This window comes from Lutjanus erythropterus, chromosome 19, assembly GCF_056507025.1.
Source record: "Lutjanus erythropterus isolate fLutEry1 chromosome 19, fLutEry1.hap2, whole genome shotgun sequence".
NCBI lineage: Eukaryota > Metazoa > Chordata > Actinopteri > Lutjaniformes > Lutjanidae > Lutjanus > Lutjanus erythropterus.
The window spans coordinates 7,361,181-7,379,681 of NC_139335.1; the positions used below are offsets into that span (position 1 = coordinate 7,361,181).

The following is an 18,501-nucleotide window of genomic DNA, read 5'->3' on the forward strand; positions in this document are numbered from 1 at the left end:
TAAATGTAACTGTTTTATTTTTTAATAACAATTCAAAAGAAGAAATGTCATGAGATAATATAAATGCTTCAATACAAGACTGGGCATTTTTAACATATTAATATGAAAAGAATTTAAGATGGTATACACAATACTACAAGAAGTTTTTATTGTGTTTTCATTGTAAATTTTTGTTACACCTGAAGCATCTTGTCTGATTTACACTTAATTATATGATTGACCATTTTTGTAGATGTTGTTAAATTGAATTAGACCTAGAAACAAAGATCCATCAAACCAAAATGATAGGTTTTCTTTTGAAGGCGTCTAACCTTTACTTGCAAAAGAATGATTAAAGGAGCAATCTACAGCAAGTGTGCATCCAAAAAAACTACTGCAGTCCAAATAACAAGTTGAAGCCATAGACGGTTAAAATCCTGTATGATCTAAAGTTGAATTGAGTTGTTCTCCCTGCCCCCTCCTCCGCCTCGAGGAGGCTCAGGCAGGCTGCAGGAACACTGCATGAGCACAAGATGAGCACAGCATTGTAATTTGACAATAACAAGCAATGAAAAGTCCTCCATTGTAAGTTTATCAGCTGTGTATAACTGTCAGTGGTCTGTTACTGTAAAGCTACACCTGTTATCCTGAAAATAAAACCCCCCTGAGTTCAGTGACAGCCTGCCTTCTGCCTACCTGACTCCATTAGCATATTACTCAATTTAAAATTTACTCATGAACAGTATCGTACTCATGTGACACACACTATGCATTAATTTGAACTCTGATTAACGTGAAACAGGCAAACAATAACAAAAATTACAGGCCGAAATAGAAATTTCAAAGGGGGAACATGCTGGCTGCAGAGAAGCAAGTATTTCAGCTTAGCATGTTTCCTTAATCTCTGATGACATATCATGGTTATTTTATGGTTTATTACAGAAAATATTTAACAGATTTCTCCTTTAAGGGTTTTATGAAGAAGGGCTAGCTCTTTTTCTGTCTATATGTCATCCAGAGTCTCTCCATGCAGAGTAATTCCTCCCATCAGGCCTTCACAGACAGGGCAGAGTGAGGTTATGGGCCGGGTGGGGCTGTAACTTAGCCTTGGTGTGAAGGGAGAGGACAGGGAGATAGAGCATACATATACAGGGTTTTTCCAAGGCCCAGCCCCCTACAGCCACATTTACGGCCCCTCTTTTACAGATTTTCCAGGCCTGCCATCAGGTGCGTCAGACACTGTCATATTTCCAGAGCAGAGTGAAACCCCAGTGTTTCCACTGAGCCATCCCTCTCAGTGGATTTCTTCTTTCCCCTCTCACCTTCAATATCCTCCCTCATCCCTTTAGATTGAACCGCATCTCAAATCATCGCTGTTTCTCCTCTCCGTGCCTCTCTTTCCGTCCTCTGTATGATGGTCTGCTTCCATACTGTCACGTCGCGTAAATCTGATGGAGAATGCCAGAGAGCTCCTTTTCTTCTTTGCAGAGCTCAGTGTTTACTGTCATTCCCGCTGCAGTTTTGATGTGTGGCATAAAGTAACCACACTGCAGCCACAATGTCTCTCTCTGCTGTGGTTTCGAGTGTAGAATATTTGCACGGATTCTCCTTTAAAGCACAAAACCTCGTTCAAGAAAACTGCACTCGCAAACCATGTTGATTTAATGCTCATCCTTTCATTAAACATGCAAAATGTTAAACACACACAAGAGGTTTAACTTTTATACAAACCACAATTCCAAAAAAGTTGGGATGCTGTGCAAAACATCAATAAAAACAATGCAACGATTTGCAATATCCTTCTTGACCTAGATATTCAATTTAATACAGTACAAAGACAAGGTATTTAATGTTCAGACTTTTTAAGTGTATTGTTTTTTGTAAATATACACTCATTCTGAATTTGATGCCTGCAACACATTCCAAAAAAGTTGGTACAGGAGCATGTTTACTACTGAATTGCATCACATTTTCTTTTAACAACATGCAGTCAGTGTTTGGGCACTGAGGACACAAATTGCTGAAGTTTTGAAAGTGAAACTCTTTCTCATTCTTGCTTGATATGCAACTTCAGGTGCTCAATTGTCCAGGGACTCTGCTGTCATATTTCATACATAATTCATAATGCACTGCACATTATCAAAAGGAGACGGGTCTGGACTGCAGGCCAGACAGTGTACTGCCTACAAGCAGGGACGTCTCTGGAAAAGACATCGTCTGGATGGCGACATATGTTGCTCCAAAACCTGTCTGTGCCTTTCAGCATTAATGGAGGCCTTCGCAGATGTTACATGATGCCATGTGTACCAACACACCCTCCATAGATGCTGGCTTTTTAAGTCAGTGCTGGTAACAATCTGGATGGTCCTTTTCCTCTTCAGCCCAGAGAACCTATCGTCCATGATATCCAAAAACAATTTGAAATGTGGACTTGTCAGTCGATCTCAGATGAGCTTGAGTCCTGTCCATGCTTGTGAACAAACTAAGCCTTTCGAGGATGCCCCTTTCAAACTCGAGCATGATATTATCACTTGTTGTCAACTATTTACCTGTGGAAAGTAAAAAAAATACAGGTATTTTCCCCGACTTTTTGAAAAGTGTTGCAGGCATCAAATTCAGAATAAGTGTATACTTACAAAAACTTTTTCAGTTTAAATATGTTGTCAAAAAATTATTTGCAAAATTATTGCATTCTGTTTTTATTTGCATGTTACATTGGTGTCCAACTTTTTTGGAATTTGGGTTTCACTTCACCTACATAAATGCTAAGTTGACCTTACTGATTGTGAGGGTGGCAGCTAGCCACATTTATTATGTGAAAGGCCTCACTTTCAACTCTGAATAGTCTTATCTTCAGCGTACAAAGCAGCATTCTGCCACTGCAGTGACTCCCCTTCCCTTTATTTGAGTCAATGAGCACACTCACAACCACTGACTGCCTTATTGTATTATTTATTGAGCCCAAAGACGAGCTCTTGCAAGGTGAACACCAAAAATGCACAACATTTTTTGTGAGTGCCGAGCCTAAATGTATTTTCATATTTATACAGTATGTATACTCAGAAAACCAACGTGTATCATCGGAAATTATCACAGTTTTTTTTTTTTTAACCTTGATTTTTACAAATTACCATATCCAAATGAGAGTGAAAAAATGATTTAATGAGTTTTCTTTTGTAGCTTAAGGCAATAAAAGCTAGAAAATTTGAAAGCATGTGTAGAGATTCATGTAAGTTTTTTTTTTTTTTTCTTAATACATTATAGGCCAGGGCTCCCTCATCAGTATGTGTGAACATGAGCAACCCTGCAAAAACAAGAAAGCAGGAGGCTAATATGTGGTAATGTACAGCCTAGAGCCACTCTACTGATAATGAATAAGAGACTGATTTTTGGCCTCATGCAATGTTTGTCTACTATAGTCGTGCACTAAAGCAGAAGCTGATCCTTTATTCACCGTCAGTGGACCTGGCTGTTGTCACTGTAATCTTTTCTGTATTTTCCAAATGACTCACAAGGAGCTTATCATCAGCCTGACAAGTAAATCAGTCCTCCGTTTCTGCCTTTTTAAGAGATACTCATGAATTTATGCTAAGATAGCCCGAACCATGCTAAAACATAACAAAAAGTTCCCTTTCAAATTCTTTATCATGTGGTGACAACGCAGCTGAGCTCGCACTGAAATTTTTAAATGTATAACTCCCTTTAATTACAGTTGGAGTGCCAAGGCAGCAATTAAGGAATAAAAGTACAATCCAGCATTATTAATTCATTGTACAGCTTTTAGTCACTCTCACTGGCCTAGGGTGGAAGACAGAAGTGTTGCAGTCAAGCACATTGTCAGACATTAAAAATGAAAATAATAACAAAAATGTAGCCAAGCAAGGATCCACACTTATGGTGGATTTGTAGTCATGCATTCAGGAGATATGGCGTTCCAAAAAATAAAAAACAAACAAAAAAACACTTCAGTGCTCTCTTGGATGCAGATAAAACATGATGAAGTGCCCTCTGTGGCCCAGTGTGCGGGAAAGCGTGATAAGGTGCCCTTTGGATTGACCTTCCAGTGGAGAAAATGTTTGTTGAGAGTTGAGACAACATAGTTGAAGAGAAGGCTCAGTTATCTAGCCTGGGAACCAGACAAATCAAGATTAGCTCTTCGTTCGCTTTGCCAGATACGTCTGGCCCCATCTTTCATTCACATAGAATTCTACCAGTTAAGGAAAAATTTAAGACGCTGTGTTTTCTCAGGCTTTTGAGAGTCCTTAAGATTGTATGTCTCGCTTTTTATTCTCCTGCTTTTTTATATTTTTATCTGTTCCTCTGCTTGGGATGGTATGTTTATGTTATATCTGCTGCTATCTTACGGCACTTTGCTCAACTTTTTTTTTAAATGTGCTTTATGTAGATAAACTTGACTTGACACAGGCAAATCACAAGCATACTCACATTCAGGCACTAAACACTGATTGACGAAGGAGCGTCACCAAAAAGTCACATGTCTAATGTTTCGCTGGTTCCAGAGACTTTTTGACCGACCTTGATAAAAGACTTGGCTTGACTTTCACTTTTTTTTATTAAATATTTGTCTTTTTCTAGGCAGACTTTGGATTCAAGGATTGTGTTGCTGCTGACCGTAGTAAAAAGAGAAGAGCGGTGTGCAGGGTCATATGTAATGGACCTCAGACAGACATGTTAATAGGACCAAAGAGAAATGGTGTGATCCTGAAGGGAAGCAGGGCATTGCAATGTAAATTAGTTTCATACTTCTGTTTTCACTTCAGAGTCCTTTAGAGCTACAGAGCTGCATAATAATTTGAGAGCCCCGGTCTCGATTGTTGTTCATTTTGGAGGTTTATTATTGATGCCACAAAATATGAAACATCAGCAATATTTTTAACATGTAAAGAGACTGCAACTGTTTTCATTAAAGCTGAAAAGTCTTCATGACCACTGTCTTTAACTGATTTAAACGTGGAAACTTGTGGGGGATTATAAGAGGAACAAAAAGAAAATCAGAAGGGTACAGGTTCAGCAAATTCTCACGAGACACGAGAAGTTAGGAGAATCCTGCAGTCTGTTACGAGGGTTGTCGTCTTTTAAAGACAGATTTTCATTTCAAATATTCAGAATTTCATATGACTCAAGATCAGTTTGATGGTACGAACAAACTCTACCTTTTTTATATTTGTAATTTGCAGCTCAATATCATGTTATATACACATGTAATAAGTTGCAGTTGTAGGCTGTTCGTTCATCAAATCTCCACCACCCACTTGAATTAGAACAACTTATATTTAGAGCTCTAGTCATAGTTTTTGTTCTTGGTGTGAACAGCCCTTTAATAGCCTCTAAAAGAGCGAAAACAACGCTGCTTCAGACACTTAAAAACTTTCTTGAAGATTATAGGAATACTCATAATGTGTTACAGCTCTGCAACACTATCACCAGCGAGTTGTTTTCCTGCCAGCATTTCAGAGATAGTGAAGCACAGCAGGGGGCTCAGGTTCAACATGAAACCAAGTGTGTGCAGAAATGTTCACATTATAATATGCGGCAGTGTTCACGAGTTTTCACACGGCTGTTCCGTTCAGCCAGAGCGTCTGGTTATTCTTGGCAGCAATTACGTCAGTTTGACTGCAGACGCTCCTGCGTTCTCTACTCCACTTGAAGCACGAAGCAGACATTAGGATTCCCACCTGCCTTTCGTTCCCCTCAGCCAGCAGTTTCCCTCTCCACCTGATCTGCCTCGCGCTCCCCTCGCCTCCTCCTCCTCCTCCTCCTCCTCATCCCGCTCCTTTCCTTCATCTTCACCACTTGTGAACCCAACCAAGGCAACGAAACACATTGATGATTTATTTATGTCAGGGAACCCATCTCCCCGTCTTTCCTTACAGCTCTCTCACTCACTCACACACACACACACACACACACACACACACACACACACACACACTTTTGCTCTGTCTCCTCTCATGTTTGTCTGTCTGTGAAACCGTATGTGACAGTGATGCTAAATGGGGCGTCCTCTCTCCTGTTGTGATGAGATGGAATATGCAGGTGGCAGAGCTTACAAGCACAACACACACACACACACACACACACACACACACACACACACACACACACACACACACCTTTCTCCTCTGCATTGTCATGCTGAGATGACAGCATCTCCCTGCTCTGGGGTTCAAGCACATGATCTAGGTATTTGACACTATCTGCTCCTTTTTTTTCCAGACATGCGGTGACAACATCATCTGTGGTAACAGTAACAGACAGATGTTAGTGCTTTCAATATATTTCCATTAGTTTAAGACTTTAAAAGATGGAATATTATCAGCTCAACATATCTGCTGTACCCAGGGTTATTTTTGGAACAGTTTATGTATTCGTTCCCCGAACGTAGTTGCATACAGTCTCAGTAGCCGTCGCCCACGACATTCACAATTTATATTAAGAGGGGAAGCCTAGTGAATCCAAACCTTATGTTATCTGTGCATAAAACACAGTTCTCATAAGCAAAAGTGACAGTCCTGTCCTAGAATCATTTGAAGTTACTTATTGTAACAGCATACTTTACAAGGAGTTTAATAAGTTGTAACTAATGGTTTTATTAATGGTTCATAAATCATTTATTAATGTTTCATAGATCAAGTGCAAATCTGGGTCCCCCAGTTATTAAAAAATACCTAATGTCCTCCTTCAGCATCGCTTACTTTGTCTCTTTATCCAGCTCGTAAATTCATCAGTCACATCACCACTTACCCTTTGCAAAGCGCTGAACAAAAATACATTAAAAACTTGTTAGTGCAACATTACAACTCCAGATGTGATTAGAGTGAATTATCTAAAAAGACAAAGGAGGAGGTGCACACCTGCTCTGACGCTCTGCAGCTCTTTCATAAAATGTAGGCGGTGGCAAATTAAATGATGAATTAGAGAGTTTAAAAGAAGGCAAAGTAAGTTACACTGGAGGAGGACACCAGCCAAATGGATTATTTTACAACCTGACAAACCAAATGCTGTTCTGACAAATGGTTTCTTATTTATAAAACATTGATTAATGATTTATTAAACATATTAACCATTAAGTTGTCCCTCACAATGGCCTATTGATCTATAAAGCATTAATACTTAATTTTAAACAGCAATAAAACCATTAGGTAGAATAAAGTAGTGCCTTTAAACTTCACCCTCAGGTAGTCTTGCATAGCTAGACATCTCTCACAAATTCAGCTCTGGAGAAGAGTCTGGATTTTCATGCTGCTATGAGGGGAACAATTCTTTAAACCAGTCACAGTGGACTTGGGCGGAGCTAAGCTCAAGATGCAGCAACAGTGATCCTGCAAAATAGTGGTGGGGGCAACTTGTTTTGGTGGGAACACTTGTTTTTTGTTTTGGAGCATTAAAATTACCTACATCACTTCTAAAGAAAAGGTAACAGCTGCTGGTATGTTCACATTTGTACCGTTAGTAATGAGGTGCACAGTGTGTTAGGGTGCAGCTCAGAGGTTCTTGTCGTTTCCCAAGGACTTTGAAAATGCAGATATCGGATACCAATTGAAACAATCGTCCACAGGCAGGTATATACCCATGGTGTACATTTGGTGACTCAGACTACCCCCAGGTCTGAGCCTTACTCTACCCACTGCATAATTCTGAAAAATGCATAAAAATGGGCAAGGTTTTGAGAATGGTGGTGGAGTGGTGGTGCACAGGAAAACACTGTAGGGGTCATGGCCTTGTGGCAAAAGCAGTCAGAGGTAACCAGCCATGGGCAGCTGCTGTCAGACTCTCCGTGTCTGCAGAGAAACACTGGAAACATAGATCGTCTGCTGAAGCTTTGACAGACACTAGAAGCACATTTTTGGCCTTTTTGAAAAGGTTTCTGTGTTGTACCTGTCCTGTAGCTAGCCAAGCTAATGCTAGCTACTCAGAGAGGCTGAGAGTCTCTGGTGAGTGTCTCTGCAGGAATGTCAGTACATTGGCATAACCTCACTGTTTATCATCGTCAAGGTAAGGAATGAAGTTTGGTGGAGCTAGTACTGCTGTCAAAAGCGCCAAAATGTAAAAAAAAAATACATACATATCTCTTTAGAAATAATCCTTGTTGCAAAAGAGGGACAGGCAGATAATACTCTCATGTGCAAGTTTGACCAACAAGCTAATCCACCACCCTAAAACTTGATCTAATCCCTCGAGTTGCCTCCAGGTGCTGTCACTGTGTGACTGGCTATCTCACACTGCCACCCATCAGCATCTGTCTTTCTTGTCCGCCCATCTTCAGATTACTTTAGCTCCTCACCGTCCACCCTCTCAGTGCTCCTCCAACCTCCTGTCAGTCTTTCTGTCACTTAGTTAGTCTCTCTGTCAGTCAGTCAGGTAGCCGGCCAGGCCGTTACGCTCCGAGGGTGTTCCCTTCCAGTGCTCTTCAATTCATTTGTTTGTTTGTCAGAGAAAGAGGGTGAGAGGTGAGGGGAGACAGAGAGCAGAAAGACGAGAGGTTTTGGTCTAGTGAGAGATAGTGAAATGGAAAGAAATATGCCAATGCAGTAAGCAAATTGATAGAGAGGCGGAGGGAGATAGAGAGATGTCAATTTAAATACAGTGAGAGCTTAGTGTTCGACTTCATAACAAAAGGAAGAGAGTCTGAGAAACTGAAGAAAATGGAGAGAATGTGCAGAATCGGGTTTAATCCTTGAAAATAAGATTCCCAAGAATGTATATCCAAACCGTTCACCTGTTCGCGGGAAATATGAAATTCTCTTAAAATATTCAGAACATATGGGAATATATTTAGAAAACATGTGGCCTAGTTTACTTTCTTAAAACATATTCAACAGCTGTGTGTGTGCTGGTGGAGCATACTAAGTGCTTTAATTAACTGATTAACAAGCACAAAACAACATCAATTCAAACTCTTCTGAATGGTAACGCAGTTAGTACAATAACTTGTTGCTCTACCCTCTGAATTAAGCTAACATAACATGATTTCAGTCACAGCTTTCTGTGGAAACACTTCAAAAGATTAAAAAATGAAGATCCAAGGTTTGCAGTCTGTGAACAAGGGAACAAATGCGCTGGACTGAGGTTCTATGAGCGGTTATGAAACTCACACAAAATTCAAAAACAAGTGAGAGCCCAAAGTGTGCAAGAACACTGGATTAGTACTTTATCCAAAACACTTCTGGGCGAAGTACTGGCAGAAATGGCAGCATATGTTGCCTGTGGCAAAATGCGGCTATCGCTGAAGAAAGATGGCCCAAAGTATCCATCCAAAATCTCACACCAAGTGAGCGAGAGCTCTTCTAGAGCTTTGCTTTTAAACTTTAATCTTTGACTTAATATGTCTGACTTTACAGTGTGAACAGTGATCCTGCTGGAGTTGCAGCTGTCGTCTCTGAACACGAACAGAATATAAAATCTGTCTCAGCTCAATATCACTTCATCAGTGACATCAGATGACTTGCTTTAATGAATTCCATTTCTTTATAATATGAAAATTCATAAAATATCACTTCTATGATGCTGTTCAGTCAGACGGTGACAGATCACAGGCAATAAACTTGGCATTTCATCATTGCAGCTGTAGCGAAGGTCAAGCTGCATGCGTGGTTTATATTATGTTCATTATAATGTTAATTAATGTCAAAATGGTGTTCTCCTGCCTCAGACATTAATACCACTGGTAAACTAAAGCAGTCAGGTTGCGACTGGTGTGTGTGGCTAACAATAACAGTCCATCTGTGTTGCTTACCAATGCATGTAGTTTACTGAGGGGGACGTGCCCCCCTACATCCCCTGCTAAAATCTACACTTATGGCTCCAAACTTTACTTTTGACAAAGATGTTATTTTGCAGTGAGAGAGAAAGAAAGAGCTGATGGGTTAGAGAGAAAAGCTGTTGATTTAGAGAGGGGGGGATTGAAAGAGTGAGAAAGGAAAATTGTTAGTTTAGGGGAGAGAGAGAGGGAGAGAGAATCAGGGAGAAAGATAGATGGCTGTTTGCCTCGTCTGCTGCTGCCAGTCATTACCTAGTCGGGCCTCAGCAGCAGGTTGGCAGAGCGAGCTCTAATTGAGGAGGCCGCTGGCTCGGAACAGCAGAGAGAGGCAGGGCTAGCTTTCTCCTCTTTGCTTGTTCATAAATTAGCCTGCCAGTCATTATGTCCTGGCATGTATTTGGGATCAGAATACACCATTTCCAAACACATTTGCATTTGTCACATGTCCTCGTACTATAAAGCTGAAGCTCATAAAGCCTGGCTGTGTGCAAGTTGAATATTTTGTTGTATTTATGATGAACACCACGCACGTACACCGTGAACTGACCAGTAAAGATGAATTTTGGATTGCATTTTATTTTACAGTGCACTCATAAGATGTAACAAACTGCACTTTGTATTAAATTAGACAAAAACTAGAAATAATATGTTCTTGATTAGTCAGTAAACAAACAGCAGCAACCTAATTAGACACCATATACCTACAGTATATGCTTAGACATTACAAGCCATTCTTTGCATCAAATTAGACAGAAATTAGAAATAATATGTTCTTTATTAGATAGTATTAGACCCTTATTAGATTTTATTAGAGTATAATTAGGGACAAATGCACTGTGTCCCTGATTACCCTCTGATAAAGTCTATAAGTGTTTAGCAGTGGAAAATAATACAGTTTGCCAGCAGAATAAAGAAGATAATCCACAGCTATGCATCAATATCCATTTGTCTAGAGGAGTGGCAACAGCATGTGTCTTGTTTAGTAAACCACACAACTCCTAAACACACATTCCGGCGCTCTCGAACACGCCCGCTCATCAAAAACAGCTGTGTCACTCTCATCACGCTTTTGCTCGCCCGCCACATATTGGAAAACAAAAAGGTGGACATTACGAGGCTGTCACGCCTTGAAAGGTATTGATCAGGCTGCTCCTGTGAGACAGCTAGATGAACTTCACATCAGTGGCGGAGAGAGGCTTTCTGGGGGTTTGTTGCCATCTGTTAATGACTAATGCAAGCTGGGATATGTGAAGAGAATGTTGGCAAACGAGGAAGGGGGTGAGGATGTTGTAGGGATGCCCAGATGCCGCTGCTAAAAAGATGTCACATGGTATTAGGCTTGCATGGCGCTGCCCGGCGCTGTCATCTTCTCAGGTGACAGCAGCTATCTCCATATTTCACGCTTCCACTTCCTCCTTCCCCTCGGGTCTCGTGCCCTCACTGTCACGCTGTCCCGGAGCACCCGCCACTCTCTTCCACCCATCTGTACCGCAGCCCATCCACCCCAAACCAACCCGGCCCACCGCGGTGACAGCGCCGGCATGCAACAGCAAACACACACACTGCATAATAATTACAAGCCACTCACCTCTTCTGTAGTTTCCACCTTACCTTCCCATCCTCGAAATCACACAGACAGTGAAAACAGACACCAGAGCACATTCAACATTTCTGCACATTTATCATAAATCTTTCATTTAAAGGAATAATGCAGATGTTTTGAAGTTGGGTTGTATGAGGGACTTACCGATAGTGTGATGCTAGATGAGCAGCAGGAGTACTGGTGTTGGAAGCTGATAGAATTTTTTACAGAGAGAGGAATATTTGGCTTGTATAATAACAGTTTCCTCTAGAAAAAGGCCATCTGACTGAAAAACATTCTAAATATATTGTGCACTTTTTTGGCTGCTGACAGCACTTCCTACCTGGAAGTGAGAAAGCAAACTGGAGTGAATGAAAGGCAAAAATAAATAAATAAATAACTAGATAGATAGATAGATAGATAGATAGATAGATAGATAGATAGATAGATAGATAGATAGATAGATAGATAGATAGATAAAACAAGAGCAATGTCATAGCAGCGCGCTTGTCATTGCTGACATTTTGACCAGATAAAATAGGTTGGAGGTGAAGCAACTGTGCAAAAATTTGGCTGAAATAGAGCCAAGTCTTGTCTACACTGGAATGAGCCATCTATAGGTAATACACTGAAAATGGATAAATACCTCATGTAACAAAAAAATTAAAATGATCATTTCAATTAAACTTTTGTCTTGTATAAAACCAAAAAAACCTATACACTCCTGTTTTCCCACTCTGAGATTACCCAGTCATGCTACAAAGGCTGAATATCAACAGTCTGTGGCTTTAGCTGAGCAGGAGAGTACAGCTAAGAACAGAGTTGTCAAAAGACAACACAATTTCATTAGACTTGAGTGTGACAGCTTGACCTTCTCTTCTCTGCAGGGTCCATCATTCATCACCATAGATACTCGGCTCTGGGCAACTCAGTAAATACCAGTAGTATTAACAAAATCCACCAGTGTTAACTGCACATTCATCGCCCCCCCACAGTCCAGTCGTGAAGAGAAAACAGTCAAGTTGGAGATGATTTGATGTGCCCTGCTGACCTGACATGCACTACAGTTCTTACCACTACGGCTTAGTTTCAGAGGTTTTGTTAAGTAGTTTGTTAATTCAAAAGTAAAATTACTCCAGTAGTAGGCTACTTAAACTTGCACTTACAGGACCAGTGTATAGGTTTCAGTGACATCTATTGGTGAGCTTGCAGACTGCAGCCAAGTCACCTCACCCTCCCCTTCCAAGTGTGCAATAATATTAATAATAATAGCTTTTATTGATATATCACCTTTCATACATAACATGCAACTCAAAGTGCTTTACTTGTCCAAGAACAACAACATGTGCAAAAAACTGAAGATAAAAAGATATAAAAGAGAATCACAAAATAAATAAATAAATACATTTTTAGTAATGTAAGATCTAATAAATAGGCAGACAAATGCAGGTAGGAAAAATGGCCGACCAAGGTAGAATTGTATTACATTAACTAAAAGCTTGCTTGAACAAGCAGGTTTTCAGCTGAGTTTTTAAAGTGCCATCAGAGCACGCATATCTGCGGTAACTGGGCAGAGTGGTCCAGAGACTTGGAGCATAGTAGCCAAAAGTTTCCCCACTTGTTCTTTGGGCAACTTTAGGAACAGTTAAAATGCCAGCATCGGAAGATCTCAGTGCTCTTGTTGGTTGATATGGGGTTAAAAGGTCAGAAATGTATGAAGATGCTATATCATTGAGAGCTTTGCGTATAAGTAAAAGAACCTTAAAATCAGTTCTAAAAGAAATGGGGAGCCAGTGCAGGGTAGCTAAAACATGAAAAAAAATGTGCTCTCTTTTCCTTGTCCTTGTTAAAAGTCTGGCAGCAGAGCTTTGGACTAGCTGAAGTTTTCCGATCAGCCTCTTTGGTAGGCCAGTGAACAGTGCATTACAGTAATCCAGTCTGCTAGTGATAAAAGCGTGTACTAATGTCTCAGCATCCTGCTTTGCTAGGACAGGCATTACTTTGGCAATATTCCTCAGGTGGAAGAATGCTGTCTTGGTCACTTTGCTAATGTGGGCTTCAAAGATAAATCAGAGTCCAAGATGACACTCACACTATTAATGTGTGATTTGGTTTGGTGAGCCAGCTTCCCAAGTCTGTTAAAAACTGCTTTTCTCCTGCATTTTGGCTCTAGCAGTAGTATTTCTGTTTTAATTTCATTTAGTTTTAAATAGTACAGTTTACACACCGTTATAAAACATTCTGAATATTATATTCCACTTCTGCCATATTCTGCCAATAGATCCCCAGTACTCTTACCCACAGGACCTTCGACTAAATAATATCTTTTAACATTGAAATTGGGTTTTAAACAGAAACAAAGCATATCATAGTGTTGCAAAGATTTACAATCATAATTAGTTTTGAATATTTCAACAAAACCATTGGCATATAGGGCCACAATAGCCAACTGGGTAGCTAATGATTGATCTAGATTAGCTTGCTAGTTAGCAAGCATTTTGCTAACATTACTAACGTAAGATATGAATATATGTCACTTTTACAGGTCCACCAGCAATGTGTTTCTTTCATCTTCAAAATGTGGGTTTCTCTTCAACTTATATGTGACTAGCACATAACATTTTTAAGTACAGGAAACAGGAATGGACAAAGTTGACAGAGGTCCCAAGCTTTCTCAACTGTCATTGGAACACAGAGTGTAAAGGGGCAGGACTGTTGATTGGCAGAGTTGATTTCTTGACTTTGAACAAAATAAACGGTTAGTTATTCACTGGAGGTGAACTAGATCATTTTTGGAAGACATGCTTTCAAACAACTTTCCTTTGAATACAATTTAAGAGTCAGTATTACAATATACTTGGATTATGATCTGTGGTAGGATTTTCCTCATGTAGGAAGAACACAATATTTTTCCAATTTTAACCAAGTGCTGTAGGTTTCTAAATATAAAAAGTTTTTTCAGTTGCTATGAGACCTTTATTGTAAGAGTGGGTATTGTGGGAAAACAAATGAAATACAAGAACTTTTTCTGATAAGTTCAGTATTTTCATTTTGCATGGTTAACAACATTTTGTGGTCATATTAATAGAAACTCTGCACGTTTTACTCAAACATATTTGCTGTTTCAAATGAGTAGCACAATAATATTATTTCTAGGAGACAGGGTTGTAAAGTGAACAATGTTACAGTGGTAATATGGATGTTAAACAGTCTAACAGACCCACTGAGAGATGTAACCATGTATTCCAGTGGAGTGACTGTCTTTTAACATATATAACAAACTGGCTAATCATCTTGGCTGAGGCTGACTGATGTAAAGCTTGGAGCCATTCCCGTGTTTCCAATTAGCCCTGGCACTAGCGTGCCAGCCAGGAGGCCGATGGTTGGCATGAGGCAGCAGGACAGCCCAGCTGCCCCTGTGTCCTCCACTCTGCCCCAGGGGAGAGTCACTGGGTCCACTGCTGCCTCAGTGAGCGGCGAGAAACAGAAACCTGGATCGGAGGGGAAAGGTAGCTCACACTCCACATGACACTCTGTCAGACGCAATATTTCATGTTTAAAGGGAACTCTGCATCAGCAGTGTCACCTCCACCACCCCCTGCTCACTACACCATAACAACTGTCTGATTAGCACCATTGTGAACAGATTATTGGTACGCTGTTAAAAAAAATACTCATGAAACAGTCTCAATTTCATACTGGTGCCTGATATGACCTTAATAAGCAAACAAGACCATCCCTGAGAAGGTTATTTCTATATAGTCATCCTTAATGGCTACAAGGAGGTATGATTCTCCTCAAAATCAGATGAAACCTGTGCCTGTGTTTACAAATTCTCAGACAAAGTGACAGTGAGTAGTATGTCAGGCAGTTAAAAAGAAGCAGGAGGAGATTTTTATTAAGATAAATTTGCTTTTGATTGAAAATTTTAGGATAGAGCAGAGGAAATGTCACCCCTTTGTCAACATGGCCCTTGTTGTGACTGAATTCAATCCTAACATTCATCATGGTAAAAACAAGCAACTATGATTTATGACCTTTTCATCATATATTGTTTATTCAAACTATAAAAAAAGCAGATTGGTAGGAGATTTTTAATAAGAGTTCGTGCTGGGAAGTCTGCTAATGAGATGATTGAATTCTGTACAGAACATTCAACCAACTCACCATTTCAAATCAAAACCCTTCAGGTTAGAAGACCTCATGTTTTATATGTTCTGAAGTGTTTTGAAATCTAGATTACAGCAAGCAAGCAAGCTTTTGTGATTGCAACATTTTTCCTGGACCCTCTCCTGACCCTGAACCCCACATGACTATCTGGCCCCACGCCTTCCTGTGAAAAGGGCATAGTGGTGAATTTGGAGGACATGTAACAAAAGGTGGTGCATATCTGAATAAGGACACACATAAACACACAACTCTAATATTATAGTGCAGTAATAATGATTTTGTATATTAAGGTCATATTCATCACTTCACCCCAAAATTGTACAAACAGATAAGATGAAAGATATAAATATATTTGCTATCATATAAGTTGAAGAGTAAAAGAAACAAAAAGGAAACCTTTCCCTATGAACATTTAGGGATTGATAACAGTGGATATGAACATATTTTATGCTTGCCTTGAATCAAGGTTAAGTGTCTATATTAACAAGTCCACATCCTGTATTGATTGACATCTCCACCAGGACCACCAGCATGGAAGCTAAGCAGTGGAGAAGGTCAGTAGCAGAACACCCTTAAAAAAGACCACCTAAGAAAAACGGCAAAGTGGGGAAAATGCAAGAAATAGAGTGTACACTTAAATTAATACTGATTTCTGCAGGTAGAATGTTTTTTTTTGTTTGTTTTTGCAGCAGCAGCAGCAACGTAATCGCTTCAACTCCTTGTTGTTGAGCTGGCTCAGACTCACAGGCAGACTAAGTGTATATGCTGCAAATGTTAGGGTAATAGTTTTACTTCTTCTTCTTTTATGTTTCCAGTGGATCATGGTACTGTGGAAACAGTACTTCCAGTTGACAGTAGCTCTGGATTTCAAAATATAGGGCTCTGAATTTTAAAATGAAGGATCTTAAAGTAAAAAGTAAAAGTGCCAAGTATTTATGGAACTTTAAAAATTAAATGAAATGATTAAAACACTATACAAAGCCCGGCCATCATTTGGAGCAGGCTTGGAAGGCATTGGAAGAATGTGGACTGGAAGAAAGGTGTGACACACAAGCACACAAACCTCTCTCCAGTTATATTAGTAGGATGAAATCTGAAGCTTAATTAACTTGGTATTCATATTAAGTTACTAGGAAAAATTATTTGATTCCACAAAATTTCTGTAGGATTTTTTACAGTGATATGCAAGAGTGAAATTAGAAAAAATTACATGCGCAAGAGAGACAGTAGATGAAATATTATTATTTGTACAGTGGATGTCAGGAACAATCAAAACACATTTTGAAGGCCTTTTCCCACAATGATGACACGAGCACAGCAGCACCAGCAGGCATTTCTGCCACACCAGCAAGTGCAAGAAAGGGGGAAAAGAGCAACAAGAGATAAAGGCAGAGAGAGCGAGAGGGAGGCAAGTGTGAGATTAGATGGATACACAGTTTGAGGAGAGGCGAGAGGGAGAGACGGAGCAGGAAGGGGGAGAAAGGGGGAAAGAAGGGGATGTGAGCTGAGAGCGGGAGAGAGGCGGAGAGGGAGCAATTTAATGCTGTAATTAAGTTCCTGATAGCACCCTGGGAGATGTGCTTTGGCGTAGCTCCAGGACAGCTTAGCATTGCACCAAGGCTCTTCAACCCACAATCTATGCTTTCACACACACACATACACACGCACATACACACACAGACAGACAGCATTTGAACAAACAGAAATTTAATACAAGCAGGCTCTCTGTGCTCTCGAGCCAATTCCGAATCCCCCGAATATGTGTCAGCTTCACCAAATGATGCATCGACAAGAAGAGACACAAAGGAGGAGCAGACTGGCAGGAGAGATGGCTGTGAGAAACCATCACTTGCAGTCACTCTCACGTCGCTCTCACTCACACACTGTCGTGTGCACAAGGCAGCTGCCTTGACAAGTGCACACAAATCATCCTTATGAGAGCACGAATGGAAACCTGTCTCAGAAAATATTCCTCTCTTTCCCTTAATGTTTACAGTGCTCCTATCATGCCACCCGAAGCTTCTCAGTGTGTCCTACTGCGCTTGTGTGTTTTCTTGTTTTTTTCTCTTTTCTCTGGCTGCTTGGCAAGACGTGCACACTGGTGGACTCAAAAGGAGGAGCATTGCCTCCCCTGCTGCTCCCATGTTCCAAAAAACAAAGCAAAAGTGCCCTCATGGACGCCCCTGTGGCAGATAAAACATTATGTTTAGTGGACAGAATGTGATAATTTGTCCGCTGGGTGTCCTTCCAGTGTAAAAAATGTGGTAAAGTGCCCTGTAGGGTACACTTCCAGTTAAGAAAACATGATAAACTGCCCTCCAGGGTGTCCTTCCAGTGGTAAAAATGTGGTAAAATTCCATCTAGGGTGCCCATCCAGTGGACAGAACATGTTAAATTGCTCTCTAAGGTGCCCCTCCAGTGGAAAAAACATGACAAAATGTTCTTTGGGTTGCCCTTCTGGTGTAGAAAACATGATAAAGTCCTCTCTACAGTGCCCTTCCAGTGGACAAAACATGATAACATGCCCTCTAGGGCGCCCCCCTGTGGACAAAATGTGGTAGAGTGCCCTATAGGTCGCCTTTCCAATGCAGAAAACATGATTAACCCTCAAGGATACTCTTTCAGTGGAGAGTACATTCCGGGGTGACCTTCTAGTTGACAAAATGTGGCAAAAGTGCCCTCTAGGGTTCCACTCCAGTGCAGAAAACATGATGAAGTGTCCTCTGGGGTGCCCCTTCAGTGGACAAATTGTGATAAAGTGCCCTTCTAGTGGAAATTGTGGTAAAGTTCCTAATATGTGTCCTTCCAATAGAGAAAACATGATAAAGTGCAATCTGGTGTGCCCTACCAATGGAAAAGACACAATATAGTACCATTTGGGGTGCATGACTTTTGGTGGTTAAATAGTTAATAGTTACCTCTGTGTTTTCATTAAAGAGGTGTAGTAGTTGTACTTTAACTCACATAATAAAAGAGATTTAATGTGGTT

General features: G+C 40.3%; 1 protein-coding gene across 2 annotated transcripts in view; it reads left to right on the plus strand.

Moving 5' to 3' along the window:
• The window catches only part of znf385c (zinc finger protein 385C), a 188,179-nt gene that overhangs the window by 99,528 nt on the left and 70,150 nt on the right, over positions 1 to 18,501 (plus strand). The gene's annotated exons all lie outside the window — the stretch shown is intronic.